At 38.9% G+C, this 19,816-nt stretch overlaps 1 pseudogene; it reads left to right on the top strand.

Annotated features, from left to right (window-relative positions):
• The first annotated feature begins 304 nt into the window (after nt 1–304).
• LOC101122818 (tubulin alpha chain-like) lies at nt 305–1,784 on the top strand (annotated as a pseudogene).
• Nucleotides 1,785–19,816: the final 18,032 nt, after the last annotated feature.

Genomic DNA, 19,816 nt, shown 5'->3' with positions numbered 1-19,816 from the left:
TTGAGCAAGTAGAAAACTTAAAGTAGTTGTGAGCCCGTCCATTGTTAAGGGAAATGAACAGAAAAGATTTTGTTTGTTTGTTTGAAAGACTTGTTTAATTTGTGGATTTGTTTTTCATGGAAGGTCACCTCGAGTTCCAATTGGTTAATAGAGGATAAATTAGAACTGATCATGCCCACTAAAAGAATTTATTATGTACAAAAGTCATTAAGCAGTCCCTGAATTTTTAGCCTTTATTTTGAGTTAGAAAATTGCTATTGCTGATTTAATGAAAAAACACACTCATTTACTAAAGCACTGCGACAGTGCATTACTTACCTCGACTCTTAGCTTGTTGGGACGGCACCTGGGACCTGGTGTCTACTCCTGTTGCCTGTGCCTGCTGACCTGTAGCCTCCATGCATGACTGCATCTCCATCCACCTTGGCCAGGTTGGTGTCCAGATCAGTAATGTCTGCTGGGAACGCTACTGCCTGGAGCATGGCATCCAGCCCAATGGCCAGAGGTGCAATGACAAGACTACTGGGGGAGGATATAACTTCTTCAACACCTTCTTCAGTGACGCAGGCACTGGTAAGCATGTGACCAGCACAGTGTTTGTAGATTTGGAACCCACAGTCATTGATGAAGTTTGAACTGGCACCTACTGCCAACTCTTCCACCCTGAGCAGCTCATCACTGGCAAAGAAGATGCTGCCAATAACCATGCCCAAGGTCCCTACACCATTGGCAAGGAGATCATTGACCTTGTCTTGCACTGAATTCAGAAACTGGCTGACCAGTGCACAGATCTTTTAGGGCTTCTTGGCTTTCCACAGCTTTGATGGGGGGACTGGTTCTGGGTTCACCTCCTTGCTGATGAAACATTTCTCTGTCAATTATGGCAAGAAGTGCAAGCTAGAGTTGAGCCCTACCTCAGCTTTCCACAGCTGTCGTTGAGCCCTACAACTCCATCCTCACCACCCACACCAACCTGAAGCACTCTGATTGTGCCTTCGTGGTAGACAATGAGGCCATCTATGACATCCATCATAGAAACCTTGATATTGAGTGCCCAACCTACACAAATCTTAACCACCTTATTAGTCAGCTAGTGTCCTTCATCACTGCTTCCCTGAAGTTTGATGGAGCCCTGAACGTGGATCTGATAGAGTTCCAGACCAACCTGAACCTGGTGCCCTATCCCCACATCCACTTCCCACTGGCCACATATGCCCCATCATCTGTGCTGAGAAAGCCTACCATGAACAGCTTTCTGTAACAGAGATCATCAATGCTTACTTTGAACCAGCCAACCAGATGGTGAAATGTGACCCTCACCATGGTAAATGGCTTGCTACTTGTACTGTGGTAATGTGGTTCCCACAGATGTCAATGCTGCTATTGCTACCATCAAGACCAAGTGTGGCATCCAGTGTGTGGACTGGTGACCCGCTGGCTTCAAGGTTGGAATCAATTACCAGTCTCCTACTGTGGTACCTGGTGGAGACCTGGCCAAAGTATAACAAGTTGTGTGTATGCTGAGCAGTACCATAGCCATCACTGAGGCCTGGGCTCACCTGGACCACAAGTTTGACCTGATGTATGCAAAGCATGCCTTTGTTCACTGGTACGTGGGTGAGGGCATGGAGGAAGGAGAGTGTTCCAAGGCCCGTGAGGACATGGCTGCCCTTGAGGAGGATTATGAGGAGGTTGGTATGGATCCTGCTGAAGGAGAGGGAACAGAAGAAGATTGCCATTTCTTCGAGCCCTGCAGCATGTCATACTCAGAGCATCAGCATTAGGTGACAGGTGTAAAAACTTTCTGACTAGATTGTCTTAGCTTTCAAAGGTGATCACGTATTGCTTTTCCATGTGCACCTGTAAGACTTCTTACTCAAAACTAAAAACTTTAAGAAAGAAAAAAAAGCACTGTGAATTGAAAATAGCAAGATTTACTTCATCAGTTCAGTTCAGTCGCTCAGTCGTGTCCGACTCTTTGTGACCCCATGAACTGCAGCATGCCAGGCCTCCCTGTCCATCACCAACTCGCGGAGTTCACTCAAACTCATACTTACTTTTCATAAATCATGCTAAAAGTTTTGATAAAGGAATATGAAAATTTATATATCACTTTAAGGATAAAATGTATTGATGATAAATCCAAAGGGCAGGTGAAATAGAATTTAAGCAACATACTTTTATTAATAAGGATATTGATTTACCATTGATATTCTGAAGCTGTTATCAGTCAAATGTTAACATTTATTTTCAGCCCTTGGCCTACTGAGTTTTCTACTCACCAATTTTAATCTGTTTTTTAAAATTGGAAGTAACACTCCTTGATGATGAGGGAAGAGCTTTACCCCTAATTGGGAAAAAAAAAAAAAAAGATTTCTAATGTTGTAAGATTATTTGAATGTTTAGGTCTTTGTAAGTTGTAAAAAATGAAGTTGTAAAATTTGTGTTAGGTAAATCTTTCACTTTAAGTTGTATTCAAGACATTATCATGGGTGCCTTAATTGTAATAGTGTGAATCCTTGAACTCTACTTTGGATCTAATTGACAACTATATTGTCAACTCTTGTACATGGACCATGTTTTAGTGGCTTCCCAGGTGGTGCTAGTGATAAAGAACCCACCTGCCAATGCAGGAGACATGAGACGTGGGGCAGGAGACATGAGACGTGGGTTTGATCCCTGAATTGGGAGGATCTCTTGGAGGAGAGCATGGCAACCCACTCCAGTATTCTTGCCTGGAGAATCCCCATGGACAGAGGAGCCTGGCAGGCTGCAGTCCATTGGGTCGCACAGATTTGGATATGACTGAGGCAACTTAGCATGCCATGTAAATGTTTTATTAAACTCTCTATACCTAATTCTTGGTATATAGTAGATGATCAACAGTTTAAGTGGACACTCAATAATTCTTTAATAGGCTCATAGTCAAAATTAGTTCATAATTATTGATTCATTTTTTTCTGTGTTATGTGATAAGAGCTAAAGATGAGTAAGACAAATGATCTGGTTAATAGAGGAGAGGAAATTAGAAAAGGGCAAACATAACTACATAAAAAGTGAGGTAAAGTGAGTATGCTGAGATAAATGTAAACAGTGTAACAACAGAGGTTCGAGGGGCAGAGAGTTTGGAGATTCAGGAATGCCTTCAGGAGGCTGTGATATTTGAGGTAGTCATGATGGCAGAGGACGCATTCCATATAGATAGAGGATCGGTGCCAATCAGACTATTTTCTTCCTCTCAAGTGCCATAGATATTCCACAGCACTTGATTCATAATACATAATAATGATTTTGTGCAGAGGTTATTGCCCTCATTCCCTTCACTAAAATATAAACTTTTTGAGGGTTGTATGTTGATAAAGCTTGTGTCCTCTGTTAAATCTATGCGTGCTCTGTGCCCAGTAATATTTTAACAATTTACCTGTCTTTCAAACTACCAAAAATTTTAGTTTTGCTAATTGTGTTAAATCCGGACCAGCTGAATGTCATCTAGTGACCTCAGCTGACTTCATGTGGAGTTTAAGTATGATACTTATCCCTTACCTGATCCCTTGACTTGATATCATTAATCATGAAATATAATAAATGGCTATTGTTGTAAAATACGAAGTTTTCTGTTAGTTTGTTACATGGCCACAGATAGGTAGAGCAGGCTGTTATGAAGATTAAATGAGTGAACTTATATAAAAACTTAGCACAGTATCTGGTACATAGTAAATATTTCATAAACATTTGTTGTGCCACAACCACAATTATGAAATCTGTGTTTGTGTGTATGGGTCTGTGTGCTGTATGATTTGTAAAGTGAAAATGAACTTAAAATGAAAGGCAATAAAATGATACAGCTTCATACAGAACACGCTTTGAAAAGTAGTCATTCAATAAGAAATTCTTGCTTTTTTCTGGCTTAGCATTAAATACTGAGTTGTTTTTTCTTCAAGGTGTTTATTGTTTCCTAGACTTTTTCTCATATCGCTTTACACTGGTCTTCTGAATAGCCCATCTGAATAATCTTCAGTACTTTCTTGGCTTCAGTTCCCATCATTTGTTCATGAACCCCAAATATTTATTTTTAGCCCATCTTATTTTTGAACTTCAGATGTGAATATTTAATTGCTTACTGAAAATCTCCCAAGTGGTAAAAATGGAACCCATCAACTTCTCATCTCTTCTCAAATTTCCACTCAGGTGTTTAAGTCAAAACCTGAAAAAAATCTGGTCTAAGACCACAAACCACATTAGTGGTATGTTCACTAAAATAGGATCCTATCTGTAGGTGATAACTGAAAAGTTTGAAGTCTTCATAACAAAACTTATGTGCTGAAACTTCTAGGTGTATGAAACAGCAATGCATATAGATAGTGAAGGACATTTTATAAAGTATTTGATATTTGGGATACGCTAAGAAAACTGTAATAGCTTGGAAAGACTTCAGATTTAGACATTTTTTATTTCTAGTTTGTTCTTTTTGCTCAAACCTTATTGAAGCTTGTGACCATATTCTTTAATTGAAATTTAATCTGAAGGGTGTCAAAGAGGCATATATTCATCATTTGTCCATATACTTCTTAATGATTTGGTACCTTTAGCAGTAATAAAGCCCATGACTTTTTCCAACTGGCACACGACACCTTTCCTCTCCTCTCCATAACCTTGTCAAGAACAGCCATTATTCTACACCAGCCATGTGTCCTGAACTGTGCTGTGCTTAGTTGCTCAGTTGTGTCTGACTCTTTGTGACCCAATGGACTGTAGCCTGCCAGGTTCCTCTGTCCATGGGGATTCTTCAGGCAAGACTACTGGAGTGGGTTGTCATTTCCTACTCCAGGGGATCTTCCTGACCCAGGAATCGAAGCCATGTTTCTTGGGTCTCCTGCATTGGTAGGCAGATTCTTTGCCACTGAGCCACCTAGGAAGTTTCACATAAATATTCTAAATCAAATTTAATAAAATATTTATATTTAATTATTTCCTGTCTCCTTATGTCAATTTTTTCTGTATCATTTTTCATGTATTTTAACATGACTTTTGGTCATTTGTGATGCTCTTATCTTTAATTCCTGAAAATAATGTTAGCAAATATTTCAATGACCTGAATTGGGGAAACACTGTATCTTTCTGTTGAAGCTTCACCATATATGATAACATGCTTAAACTCAAAAGTAAGGGTTTTCAGGGAAATTATACTTGTTTCGTTTGTTCAATCTAGTGGTTGCCAGAGAACTTAAAAATGCATACCATTTGTCATGCTGTTTATTCTTTAGTTGGAAAGACTTAGAACTTAAAAATTGATGCTTTAGTTAACTTCATGAATGCTTTTTCTAGTGCATGAACTAAGTGGGAGAGGAAATCTTTCATATGTATACTTTCCACTTGGTTAGACTACATAAGAGGCTTTTTTTTTCTCTTAAATGGCTTCCTTAGGTGTTCACTATCACCTCAGATGATTTCCAAAATTCCTTGACAATCAGTCTCAGGTGGGTTTGCTTTCTGAAGGTGAGATTCTTCCCTTCCATTGTCCTCATTATAATTTACTAAATCTGTGTGTCCTGTTTCTTTTGACTCTTTGCCTTTTTTCTTTCTTAGGCTGCAGACTTTGTCTTGCCAATGTTTCTTCAGCTTTATGGGTGTATTATTATGTTTGTGTTGCCACAATGATTTTATACAAATTTTATGTTAGAGGAGAGGTGTTTACCTCAGAATGTTTCATTTGACAAAATTATTTTTGCATAAGCTGGTGGCTCAGACGGTAAAGCGTCTGTCTACAATGCGGGAGACCTGGGTTAGATCCCTGGGTCGGGAAGATCCCCTGGAGAAGGAAATGGCAATCCACTCCAATGCTATTGCCTGGAAAATCCCATGGACAGAGGAGCCTGATAGGTTACAGTCCATGGGGTCGCAAAGAGTTGGACACGACTGAGCGACTTCACTTTCACTTTAACCTGAAACCTTCGCTGCTCCTCAGATGGGTTCTAAATATCCTTGGCTTTTCAGAAACATCAGTTGCATAAAATGAAGCATATCTGTAACATGCTTATACGCATGTGCTAATGTAATAGGACTAAAGGACATGGAGTATTTTGGAAGAGAAATTTAATTAGCTGCTTTCATAGAAACAGCTATAGCTCTCCTTTCCACTTGGCATAGAAAATGGACTTTGGTCTTTAGATCAGCTCATGTAAGACAATTAACTGGCAGGAAAGTCAGTGATCTTTGCTATATGGATCCAACAATATCAGGGAGGTGTTAGAATAACTTAAACTTTCCCAGTGAGCTTCAGGGCTTTAATGAGAAGATTTTCTATTCTTGTGTGATTAATATTGCTCTGTAAGAGAAAGAGGACTTTTTTTTTCCCCTGAAGGAAATGTAGAGCAAAAGACTTCATGATAAATGATTAAGAGGAAGTTTAGAAGTGGTTAATCCCTTATAGCCCATAGGGAATTAATTATTTTTAACCAATAATAGCCACCAGCATGTATAACCTCTCCAGATAATTAATCCAGACTGCAATATATTTAAAAAACCTCTTTTTAAACTACAATCATTTTAATTGTTTATTTTATGAGTTCAATCAATCAAGCAATCCATGCAGACTAGCTATGTAATTGTGTAAAACTATGAACCTGTATCATGGTTTTTTTTTTTTTTTTTAGCTGCATGGTTTGTGGGATCTTAGTTCCCTGACCAGGAACCAAACCCAGGCCCTGGCAGTGAAAGGGCTGAGTCCTAACCACTGGACTGCCAGGGAATTCCCTTTATCCTGTATTTAGTGACACTGTTATTATTTATAAATAATAGTGTCTGTAAAAATAGTCATTGTGAAAAAGTGAAAGTGAAAGTTGCTCAGTTGTGTCCAACTCATTGCGACCCCATGTCCTATATAGTCTGTGGAATTCTCCAGGCCAGAATACTGGAGTGGTAGCTGTTCCCTTCTCCAGGGTATCTTTCCAACCCAGGGGTTGAATCCAGGTCTCTTGCATTGCAGATGGATTCTTTACCAGCTGAGCCACCAGGGAATTATCACTGAGTCAAAATGGACAAACTGACCATGTGTGTACACATGTTTTGTGTGTGTGTGTGTGTGTGTGTAGGAGCACAGCTCTGTATGTGTGGGTACATTTTGAAAGTCAGTAGGTTAAGAGAAACAGGATGGGAATGAAAGAATAAGAAAAGAGTCCAAAAGAGTCACTGAACAAAGATATTATTAGGATATGTGCGCATACACAATCAGTGGCTTCTTTGCATAAACACAACTCTTTTTTGCATTATTGGTTTTCATTGTCACTTATACACTAAAGCAGATTTTAAGATGTCAAGGAGAAGTGAGAATTTGATAAGTAGAAGCATCCAAAAGAAGTGGTGACAAGAAGTAGCAAGGATGTCAAGGGGAAGTTTGTGAGAGAAGTAAAATGCAAGTAGGTATTAAGTAGATGTTAACCATGCACATTGAGCAAAAAACTGGCCAGGAAGTTGATGAGGCTTAGGAGACTAGGGTGGATACTTAAATTTTAATTGGGGAAGTGGTAGCTATAGAGAAAAAGGAGAAAAAGCAAATGCCAGAGGATAGAGGAGGAAACCATTTCACTATTGGTATTAACTCTCTCTGAATGTGTCTGGGATGTTTTAATTTCAGCAGGGGACAGCACTTTCACTCACTGAAAAATGGGGTTTAATTGATGGTGTGATAACTCAGCTATGCTTCTTTGGCTACTTGATGTGAAGAGCCAACTCACTGAAAAAGACCCTGATGCTGGGAAAAGTGAGGGCAGGAGGAGAAGGCAGTGACAGAGAATGAGATGGTTGGATGGTATCACTCATTCAATGTACATGAGTATGAGCAAACTCCAGGAGATAGAGGACAGGCAAGCCTGGTGTGCTGCATTCTGTGAGGTCACAGAGTCGGATATGTCTTAGCGGCTGAAGCTTGTTAAGAAAGGTGGTCTCCTGCACACAGTCTTTCAACCCCAGCTTGGCCACATAAGAATGGGTCCCGGATCTAGATCAGTACACTTACCAAGAGATAAGGAACCCATGCAGCCTTGCTGGGCTTATCACCTTGTGTAGGAATATCTTTCCCTGTTTCATAATCAGTGTGTGCTCCTTTCTACTGCTTAATGTCAGACGTCTATGACCCTCAGGCACCGCCCCCTCCAACTTTCTGTATTTCAGACCACACAGGGGAATGTTTGAGGTCCTTGCTCTGCAATAAGAAGTGAGGTGCATGCGACCGCACTATCTATGAGGCTGTAGAAAGGATCTGCTGGCCTTGGAGGACCAATGCATTGCAAAGGATTGGGTCTTGCTACTCTTTCATCTCTTGCTACAAGTGAACAGTGCACTACTTGAGTCTGGTGTGTATATTATCTGTGTGCAATCTTAAATACTGCTCTAGTCTTTAACTTGAGTACCACTTACCTGCCTCTTAAGCTTGGCTGTGCTGTGCTTGGTGGCATAGTCATGTCCAACTCTTTGCGACCTCATGGACTATAGCCTGCCAGACTCCTCTGTCCATGGGGATTCTTCAGGCAAGAATACTGAAAGTGGGTTGTCATGCCCTCCTTCAGGGGATCTTCCCAACGCAGAGACTGAACCCAGGTCTCCCGCCTTGCAGGCAGATTCTTTACCATCTTTGTCACCAGGGAAGCCCCTAAGCTTGGCTACACTCACGTTATTTCCTATCCTGGGGCATAGACCGACCATGTAGTGAACAGTGAAACAAAACCTTGCCAATCATTCAACAATCATAGTACCACTGACAATGACTGCTTCAAGTCTATCAGTTTGTTGCTGCTTCTGTATCATTCTTAGGCCACAGAACATTGGCCAGTCCATCAGTCAGCTCAGATTAGCTGATGTGCCTCTGACCAAACTTCTGAGATGGACCCACCACCTTTGCTCTCTGGTCTTATGGTCTTCCTCTCAGGAATTCTTCCAGGAATAAGGGGTGGGTTTCCTTATTGTTTGGGTCTCTCAGACCTCTCTAGTGTCATGCTTAGAGGAATCTCCACTCCATACCCTCTCTTGCAACATTTGATATTACCATTAAAACTAGAATACAAATCATTACCAACAAAGATATTATTTACATGTCCTTGAACCAGAAAGCATACCCTTTTAAAATATTTCATGAAGGAAGGGATGGTATACCATCTATCTAGGATGGCAGAGAAAGGGGAAAGTAATAAAAGAGTTAAATGTTCATATTGAGATTATTTGAACATTCACATTCTATCAAATTTGGATTTAACTGTGCATGTTATTTTCAATAGAGTGGTACAAATAGATCTTAAGAAATAGACAACAAAAAAGAAACCTACTTAAAAAAAAATTGAAGTCAAGGAGATATGGAAATTCTTCCCATTTTAATAATTCTTCGATTACTGGCCTTTCTGTGGTTGAATTTCTATCAACAAAGATATTTGGAGATTAAGGCAATTAATCAGAAAATTCGGTTGAAAATAGCAATTGAAAAATAAGTGAAATTTCCTGCAGAATTCCAGGGTTTGGTACCTGTACACATATGATTCATTAGGTGGATGCATAACTCTTTTCTTTACTCTTATGAAAAGGTTGTTCTCTAATTGTCACTGTATATAAAGTAAAATGAAGATAGATTATACAAATATTCTAATTGACTAAAAGATTAAAATTGTGAGTCTTCTTAGAAATATGTCAGGATTCAAGAATATCTTATTGCAGTTTTCTTCCTACTGTAAATAAAGGGTCAACCAACATTTTCTAATAACTTACAATTGCCTCTTTTCTTGTTAGAACATGCCATCCAGCACTTTTTGATTAGATGTTCTCAGATAATAGCTGGGGCAGATTGACCAAAGGAGAGCAATTTCTTTAATCAGGATAACATAATGATTCCATCGCAAACTTCAGATGAGATGGTGGGTATTACCATTTTGTTGTTGTTGTTGTCTGCTAATAGTGCTATATCCTTAGTGGAATCAAAGACAGCTTTCTGCAGATCTCAATACAACTTTGTAAAAGACCGTGATAATGCCTTTAGAATCAAATCCATTTGCTGTTTCTAGTAGTTTGGTTATAATTGGAGGACAGGACTGAGCAGTGGGATGTAGTAAGTAAAGATCCGAATCTTCTGTGTGGTAAAGACAGTGACCTTGAGCTTCTCCATGATCTCAGGGTGTTTTGTGGGCACTGGTTTCTTTACCTATGAAAAGAAGGATTTGTCCAACATGTTCTGAGTTTTTTCCGATTCTAACTATTTTTGGCTTATTTACCTAGAACTCAAGGGATTCTCTGAATCTGACTGGTGTGCGATATAAACATTGCGTGCTCAGCCACTCGGTTTCTGACTCTTTTGTGACTCCATGGACTGTAGGCTCCTCTGTCCATGGGATTTTCCACCACACTGGAGTGGGTTGCCATTTCCTTCTCCAGGGGATATTCCTGACCTAGGGATCGAACCCATGTCTTCTGTGCCTCCTGCACTGGCGGGCAGATTCTTTACCACTGAGCCACCTGGGATGATTATAAAAAAATTTTGACTTCCGAATGGGGAGTTACAAATGTTGTATGGAAAATTGTTTGGTATCTCAACATTTGTGATTTGGGGAGCAGAATCAATGTGATTAAAATCATAAGCACAATGAATTGCCTGTTTACTTCAGTCAAAGAGAAATAATTGCCTAAAAATAATATGAACTAAGTGAAAACACAATACTCCATATACTAGTTGGAAGTATAAACATTATTATTTTTATATCTGATAAAATGCCAGCTATGTCAGGATAAGTGGTTTGAATGTATTAAATGTAATGAATGTATTTAAAAAGAAGCTTTTTAGCTGGTTGAGCAGTTTATACTTTGTGAATATAATCAATATATTTATTATTTTCAAAATGTATATCAGGAGGGCAAGGGATCAACATGGTGGAGTAGGAAGATTCTGAAATCACCTCTTTGCAAAAGCACAAACTTCAATTACCAAAAAAAATTGCAATTACTTACAAATTAACCCTTTCTGAGAATGCCCTGAAGTGTAGCAGAAAAGATTTTCCATAGCTAAAGATATAAAAAAGAACCACAACCACATGGGTAGGAAGGATGGAGATGTGGTCTAGTCAGGACCCACACTCCCAGGTAGGTGACCATAAGCAGGAAGGATATCTCAGTTGCTGAGATCTTCCTGGAGAAGTGAGGAGGTTCTCACCTGAACCCCACATTGAGTTGAGAGGCAATAGTTTGAAATGTCTCTGAGTCAGACCCACTTGGTGACTTGGAGAGCCTCTTGGAGAGCCTCTTGGAGAGGGACGAGGGAGCTGGGACTTTTTTGTGATCTTATTCTACCCTGCTGACAATGGCACTGGTGGGCACCGTTTTGGAATCCTTCCCATGGCGTATTAGCCCTGGGGGCCTGCCCCACCCACAAGCATACCTGTAGCAGTCACATGCCACTAGGCCTTGCAGCCAGTACTGCTGGAGGGCCTATCCTGCCCACCAGCATGCCCACAGCAACCATATAGGGCAAGGCCTTGCAATCAGTTGGTTCAGTGTACCCACAGCAGTCAGCCTCACCAAAATAGAAGGGAGCACACAGCCCATAAAGAAGACAGACACCCCTGGAACATCTGTCTCTGGTGGCCAGAGGGGAGTCTGCTGCTGAGCACATAGAGCATCTCCTACATAAGACCACTTTCCAAAGATCTGGAGACATAGGGCCTAATACACACCTAACACGTAGATATAAATAAAGGATTAGGCAAAATGAGAAGAAAGATAAATACATTTTAAATTTAAAAAAAAGCAAGACAATACCTCAGAAAAGGAGCTAAGTGAGATGGAGATAAAAGATCTACTTGATAATGAGTTCAAGGCGGTGATCATAAAGATGCATGCCAAACTCGGGAGACGAATGGAACGACACAATGAGAACTTTAATAAAGAGTTAGAAATTATAAAAAGAACCAACCAGAACTAAAGAATTGGAGAAGGCAATGGCACCCCACTCCAGTATTCTTGCCTGGAAAATCCCATGGATGGAGGAGCCTGGTGGGCGGCAGTCCATGGGGTTGTGAACAGTCGGACACAACTGAACAATTTCACTTTCACTTTTCACTTTCATGCATTGAAGAAGGAAATGGCAACCCACTCCAGTGTTCTTGCCTGGAGAATCCCAGGGATGGGGGAGCCTGGTGGGCTGCTGTCTATGGGGTCGCACAGAGTCGGACACAACTGAAGTGACTTAGCAGCAGCAGAGCTAAAGAATACAATAACTTAAATGAAAAATATGCCAGAGAGAACCAACAGCAGATTAGAGCAGCTGTCCCCATCCTTTTTGGCATCAGGGACCAGTTTTGTGGAAGACAATTTTTCTGCAGAACAGGGAGTCAAGGGGGTGGGTAGAGAGGGATGATTTCAGGTTGATTCAAGCACATTAAAATTATTGTGCACTTTATTTATATTATTATCACTATTTCTATTATTTTATATGTGAAATACAATGAAATAATTGTGCAGCTCACCAGCATGCAGAACCAGATCATCAGGCATTATTAGATTCTCACAAGGAGCACACAGCCTAGACCCGTCACATGGGCAGTTCACACTAGGCTTTACCCTCCTGTGAGAATCTAATGGGCTTCTCTGGTGGCTCAGACCATAAAGAATTTGCCTGGGATGCAGGAGACCTGGGTTTGATCCCTGTGTTGGGAAGATGCCCTGGAGGAGGGCATGGAAACCCATTTCAGTATTCTTGCCTGGAAAATCCCATGGGATGCCGCCGCTGTTCTGACAGGAGGAAGAGTTTGTAATGTGAGTGATGGGGAGTGGCTTTAAATACAGACGAGCTTGCTCCTCTCCTGTGAAGCCCGGTTCCTAATTGGCCATGGGTGGGTACTGGGCCCGGGGGTTGGAGAGCCTTGGATTAGATGATACAGAACAGATCAGAGGTCTGGAGCACAGAGTAGTGGAAATCACCCAGCTGGAATAGCAAAAAGAAAAAAAATAAAATAAATTCGTATAGTTTAAGGGCCCTTTGGGACAACTTCAGCAATTCTATCTGATAGAATCGTGTTGTTTGTATGACCATTTCTATTTTAATAGAAAAATATAGGAGTATGCTTTTAACGGACATTTCTTAAACATACAGAGTCAATTGATAATTTTCATGGATATAAAATTACTACTAATAGTTTATATTTCTTCAGTACCTGCACTGTTTTAAATCCTAATATTTATTTACTGTTTGATCCTTTTAACAAACCTATTAGAAATTTAGTATTATTATAATCATACTCATCTTACAGATGAGGAGATTGAGAACCAGAGAAGTTTATTGATTTGCCTAAAGGTACACAGTCAGTAAGTGGTAAAACCAAGGTTTGAAGTTTAGCATTCTAGTATTATGCTCTTAACTAATTGTAATATTGACATCCAATGATGATTTCTGAAAGCACTACTAAATTATGTAAAATATATTAATGCATACTTATTTATTTATCTTTACTAACAAAAATGGGCCTTTTCATGTGCTCAAAGAAAACTTTCTCCTTCATTTACATCTGTAATTATAATCACTATTTCTTTGCACTTTGTAAAATAAAAAGCTGTAACATCAACCTTTTATTTGTTTTAATCTGAGATCGCAACATTCAGTTATTGATTTCCTATTGTGTGCTAGAATATGTCAATACTACTAATCTTTTGCTTTTAATATTAGGGAGCTAATTTCTAACGAATTTCTCTGAACTGAGAAGTACTCTGCTCTCTATGAAGTCGTAAGTAGTCCATATTTATCTCTTTTGATTCTTTTAAGAGGACTTAGTTTTGTTAGCTTAATCTCACCCAGAATGTATTGTATTTAGAAATCATTGAATCATCTGTTTTACTCAAACAGCTGACATTCAATCACACATTAATATTACTTCACTTCTTATTCAGAGTTTTAAAACTCTATCTCTTTCATTATCTTTCAAAACCTTAAAAGGGATTGACAATTATAATGATGTGTCTTGTGATACAAAGCATAATAAATTGTAAATAAGCCATGAATAGGAATGAAATAAAAGAAAAAAGGCTAAGAAAAAACCCAGTCAAATAATGTACAATAGTTTCTTCTTTCAGTCAAGGAAATAAATACTTGTTGCAATAGAATCTAACTATTCTAAGACCCTTTAAGGACAATTTCTATTGCAAAGTAAGAACATTTGAAGTTCCATTTGAATAAAGCAGCACTTCTGGCCTATAAAAGTAGATAAGCTTTCAGGATTCTTCTTGTAGAAAAGACAAGCCTAATGGGGGAAAAAAAAGCCCATCAGTAGATACATCTTAGCAAGGAAACAATTTCCTAATGGTGGGCAAATAGGTCTCTGTTCCTGATTTAATGGCTATATTTCTATAAACACTGAATCTCAGAGGGTCACACTGATATATGGTTAGATGAGAAATTAAATTCCAGTGATTTTGTATTGAAATCTATGCTTTAAATGAAAAAGTTTTGATTTGATCAATCTGAAACTTAAGTTGAATCATTTTAGCTGTATCCAAACTTATTCAGAATATATATGAAATTATATCATGGAAATTTGATAATTTGGAGCTAAATTTTGCTTTTTTAGAGCTGTATACAGCTTTTCTGAACTCTAATCATATTGCTCAATCTTTTTATGGGTAGTAAAGTGAGTTTTTTAGGAAGTAGTGCATATCAGTTAGAAGGCTTTGTGAAGCCAGTGATTGAAAAACTGACTTAGGACAGTTTAAAAATAAGAAAATTTATTATCTTCCAGGATGGCATCAAGGTGGATTGATTCATCAACTCAACCTTGCCAGCAAGGGTCCAAATTCTTTTAGCCTCTACCCTGCTGCCTACAACACCAGCTTTATATACCCCTGGTTTCCTTAATGATCTTGAGATGGATGCTGTAAGGGTTTATGTTTTAGGTGTGTGTGTGTGTGTGTGTGTGTGTTTGAGAGAGAGAGAGAAAGATGGAGGGAGAGAGAGGCTTTTTATATGGACACTTGAATTAAGTTGGAATTATTTAAGAAAGAACTAAGATAAGATCCCACATGCCACACAACAGGGCTGAAAAAAGAAAAAGAGAACAGAAAGGAAGAAAGGATGCCTGGGCGATCACCAGTGTCCAATACAGGGAAGCAACATAAGAAAACAAAACCATGTTACTGTGTTTAATAATAATATTTGTAGATAGCATGCTGCTGCTGCTGCTAAATCGCTTCAGTGGTGTCCGACTCTGTGTGACCCCAGAGACGGCAGCCCACCAGGCTCCCCCATCCCTGGGATTCTCCAGGCAAGAATACTGGAGTGGGTTGCCATTTCCTTCTCCAATGCATGAAAGTGAAAAGTGAAAGTGAAGTCGCTCAATCGTGTCCAACTCTTAGAGACCCCATGGACTGCAGCCTACCAGGCTCCTCCATCCATGGGATTTTCCAAGCAATATTCTATTATAATTTGACTCTACTGGACTAGCATTGTTGTGTACAGTATTGAAAGCCATATTGAAAAAAATGTTAAATGTTCCCTATTTGTTGGAAACATTTTTTGGAATTCGGTTGTAGCCTCTTAATACTTAAGCCTAAATTCTCAATTATGCAGATGAAAAGTGGAATTTTGAAAAATGCAATGTGATTTTATATTGATAAATTTGTGAGCCTTATTGTATATGGCAGAGATTGCTACTTACTCTCACAAACTTGAGTTGGTTATGATTGCTCAGAATAAAGATTGCTTGGCAGCCTCCCCAGCAGCTGCTGCTGCTGCTGCTGCTAAGTCGCTTCAGTCATGTCTGACTCTGTGCGACCCCATAAACGGCAGCCCACCAGGCTCCCCCGTCCCTGGGATTCTTCAGGCAAGAACACTGGAGTGGGTTGCTATTTCCTTCTCCAGTGTATGAAAGTGGAGCTCCTTCTCCGTGGAGCCATATGATCAAGGTCTTCCATTGGGATGTGAGCAGAAGTGATGTGTGCCGCTTTCAGTTTATGCTTTTAAAGGGCAAGTGTAACACTTTATGGATGGTAGAAACAACAAGAAGGAATCTGGACACCTGGTGACTTTAAACAGAAGACCTAAACATATCTAGCTGCATTGTTTACAAGATCTAAACATATCTAGAGGAGAAGGCAATGGCACCCCACTCCAGTGCTCTTGCCTGGAAAATCCTATGGACGGAGGAGCCTGGTAGGCAGCAGTCCATGGCGTCGCTAAGAGTCGGACACGACTGAGCGACTTCACTTTCACTTTTCACTTTCATGCATTGGAGAAGGAAATGGCAACCCACTCCAGTGTTCTTTCCTGGAGAATCCCAGGGATGGGGGAGCCAGGTGGGCTGCTGTCTGTGGGGTCGCACAGAGTCGGACACGACTGAAGTGACTTAGCAGCAGCAGCAAACATATCTAGCTGCATCGTTTACAAGATCTAAACGTATCTAGATGCATCAGCCTAGATATGTATGTCTAGCTTGTAGAAGTCATTTTTAATTTAGGCTGAACCTATATCCCAATACCATAAACTATCTAGAAGTAAGGTGTGGCTCCTTGAGACTGGAAACTGAATTACAATCCTTCTGGGTACATTATGAAATACCTTGTTTGGTTTTAAATATTTTTAGGAGGGAGTAGCATCATATGGAACTCCCAATATTTTTATTTTGATATTGTAGTTCTTTATGCACACAGCAGATTTAACTGTTTTAAGGGAATTTACTCATTTTAAGCAATTAACATCCAATCACTTTGCTTAAAATAATCAAACCATTTGTGTGTGTGTGTATATATATATATATGTACATATACATACACAGCATACATCTCCACTGTTTACTGTCTCAAAGCATTTTAACAAGCTATTGTGCTGGCAGAATTAATTAGATCTGAAAACTGGTATAATAAAAACAATAAAAGCTATAAGAATGCATTAAAATAGAATACCAAAATAATGGAAACTAAGGTTTTTTAAAGTCGTATTTGACTAGTCAAATGTTCCTTAATAACTAGATGCATCAGAATACATTGTTCATTATAATATTAAAAGGAATGTAATAAAATGAAAATTGAGGCAACAGAGAATTCAGTATGCATAATTATTTTAAATTTAAAATCTTCCCCATAATGAACATAGCTAAAAACATAAAAGACAAATGATAGAGAAATTAAAAGCAATTATCAAAGGAATTCTCAGCAGAAATTTTTGATTTAAATTAAAGCCTGTGATTAAAAATCTTCTGCCTCTTTGTCCTTCTCCACTTTTCCCACAATCCACTACAGCTGCAGCACCTTGCAACTTAATTTCTTTTCCTCCAAAACAGTCATGCTATGCTTGATCCATAGCAAGAATGTACATATCAACTTTAGATCTTTTCTGGTTTTTGTTTTTACATGCACTAATGCTTGCACTTCTACATGCACTAACATTTAAAAGAACAAAGATGAAAATGCTATTGTACAAGTGAAAGTGAAAGTGAAGTCGCTCAGTCGTGTCTCACTCTTAGCCACCCCATGGACTGCGGCCCACCAGGCTCCTCCATCCATGGGATTTTCCAGGCAAGAGTGCTGAAGTGGGGTGCCATATGAAAATGGAATTATTTTCACCAACAAATTTTGTTACTTTTGTAAGTGAAAAGGGGGACCTTTTCAATTTTATTTTCTTGAGGTTTGAAATGTAGTACAGTGTATTTTGGTGACTGGGGCTGAATTATAAGTATTTAGGTGCCTTAAACGTGGAAAAGATTATCGTGCATCATCTCCAGATATGATTCATTTATTCATTCAATCGAAAATGGTTTTGAGCATATGCTCAGGGAGTGTTCCAGGTGCTGGAGACACAACATTGAACAAAATAACTTGTTCTTATTATGTTTACATTCTGGTGATTGAATTAATACACCATAAAATAAGTATGAAGCAATTCAAGAAAGTTCTATTTTTTTGATGAATCTATTTTAGTTCTTTGGGAATGTACGATTCTTTAAAAATTGTACTCTTTTGTTACTAAATTGTGTTCCTTTGTTCAGTTCAGTTCAGTTCACTCAGTCATGTCTGACTCTTTGCGACCCCATGAACTGCAGCATGCCAGGCCTCTCTGTCGATCACCAGCACCCGGAGTTTACTCAAACTCATGTCCATAGAGTTGGTGAAACCATCCAACCATTTCATCCTCTGTCTTCCCCTTCTACTCCCACCTTCAATCTTTCCCAGCATCAGGGTCTTTTCCAATGAGTCAGTTCTTCACCTCAGGTATCGAAAGTATTGGAGTTTCAACTTCAGCATCAGTCCTTCCAATGAATATTCAGGACTAATTTTCTTTAAGAGGGACCGGTTGGATTTCCTGGCAGTCAAAGGGACTCTCAAGAGTCTTCTCCAACACCACAGTTCAAAAGCATCAATTCTTTGGTGTTCAGCTTTCTTTATGGTCCAGCTCTCACATCCATACATGATTATTGGAAAAACTATAGCTTTGACCAGACAGACCTCTGCTTTTTAATATGCTGTCTAGGTTGGTCATAATTTTTCTTTCAAGGAACAAGCATCTTTTAATTTCATGGCTGCAGGCACCATCTGGAGTGATTTTGGAGACCCCCAAAATAAAATCTCTCACTGTTTCCATTATTTCCCCATCTGTTTGCCATGAAGTAATGGGACCGGATGCCATGATCTTTGTTTTCTGAATGTTGAGTTTTAAGCCAAGTTTTCACTCTCCTCTTTTTCACTTTTATTGGCTCTTCAGTTCTTCTTTGCTTTCTGCCATATGGGTGGTGTCATGTGTATATCTGAGGTTATTGATGTTTCCCCTGGCAGTCTTGATTCCAGCCTGTGATTCAATCAGTCTGGCATTTCTCATGATGTACTCTGCATATAAGTTAAATAATCAGGGTGACAATATATAGCCTTGATGTACTCCTTTCCCGATTTGGAACCAGTCTATTTTTTCATGTCCAGTTCTAACTGTTGCTTCTTGACCTGCATACAGATTTCTCAAGAGGCTGTTCAGGTGGTCTGGTATTCCCATCTCTTGAAGAATTTTCCACAGTTTGTTGTGATCTACAGAGTCAAAGGCTTTAGCATAGTCAATAAAGCAAAGTAGATATTTTTCTGGTATTCTCTTGCTTTTTCCATGATCCAGTGGATGTTGGCAATTTGATCGCTGGTTCCTCTGGCTTTTCTGAATCCAACTTGAATGTCTGGAAGTTCATGGTTCACATACTGTTGAAGCCTGGCTTGGAGAATTTTGAGCATTACTTTGCTAGTATGTGAGTTGAGTGCAATTGTGTGGTAGTGTGAGCATTCTTTGGCACTGCCTATATGTTCCTTTGTGCATATATTTAAATTACATATTGGCTAATACATATTGATACCATTTATTTGTTCAGTATATCCTTTGTCATTTCTCAAAAGTCACTGGTAATAAGCTATTATAAAATAGTAATTAAAAATCCTTCATCTAATATATTTGTTCACCCCTTTTGAAATTTATAAGGCCTAAAATGACCAACTCACATGAAAAAGTGGAGAAATTTTAAGTGGTTTTAAAAGTTGAAATCATTAGTTGCATTTTGTTGAAGAATGGTGTTAATTTTATTTGGAATTCTTCATTCTTATATTTACATAATGCAGTGCCTACTTCACGGGAACATATCAGATAATTTCCCAATGTAATATAATATCTGACACATACCAAAAAATCTATATAATATATAGTCAGGAAAGTAACCGTAACAATAAAGAAACAAGAGTGTAGCATCTTACTTAAAAACTAGATTATAATTAATATTGTTTTTTGGTAATATTTTATAGGAAAAATAATCTTTTTTGAAAATTTTTTTGGTTAATGTCT

This window comes from Ovis aries, chromosome 18, assembly GCF_016772045.2.
Source record: "Ovis aries strain OAR_USU_Benz2616 breed Rambouillet chromosome 18, ARS-UI_Ramb_v3.0, whole genome shotgun sequence".
NCBI classification, from domain to species: Eukaryota; Metazoa; Chordata; class Mammalia; order Artiodactyla; family Bovidae; genus Ovis; species Ovis aries.
Note: the sequence above shows the minus strand (reverse complement) of the source record. Positions and strands in the feature narration are given on the sequence as shown.